This window comes from Odontomachus brunneus, unplaced genomic scaffold (genome assembly GCF_010583005.1).
Source record: "Odontomachus brunneus isolate Ranch 3 - 2012 unplaced genomic scaffold, Obru_v1 Obru_scaffold_040, whole genome shotgun sequence".
Taxonomy (NCBI): Eukaryota; Metazoa; Arthropoda; class Insecta; order Hymenoptera; family Formicidae; genus Odontomachus; species Odontomachus brunneus.
The window spans coordinates 277434-277669 of NW_022639490.1; the positions used below are offsets into that span (position 1 = coordinate 277434).

The window sequence follows — 236 nt, forward strand, 5'->3', positions numbered from 1 at the left end:
TAATTATTTCCGTCAATTTTCCTATAATAAAGATTAATTTTTGTAAGAAATTATCTTTTTCTTGAATTTTTGTCACCTCAGAAATATATTTCAATCATTCTTATTTTTAATCATCCAAATAATTATACTTTTTTAAATCAGTATATAGAACTTTTTTTTTTAAGAAAATAGTTTCATCTAAAAAAACCTAAAAATATTTTTGTTAATTTTAATATGTTGTTAAGTTATGAATTTTT

The 236-nt window shown here is 16.9% G+C and overlaps 1 protein-coding gene across 6 annotated transcripts in view; it reads right to left on the minus strand.

Annotated features, from left to right (window-relative positions):
- The window catches only part of LOC116844221 (protein prickle-like), a 281484-nt gene that overhangs the window by 1362 nt on the left and 279886 nt on the right, over window positions 1–236 (minus strand). The window lies entirely within an intron of this gene.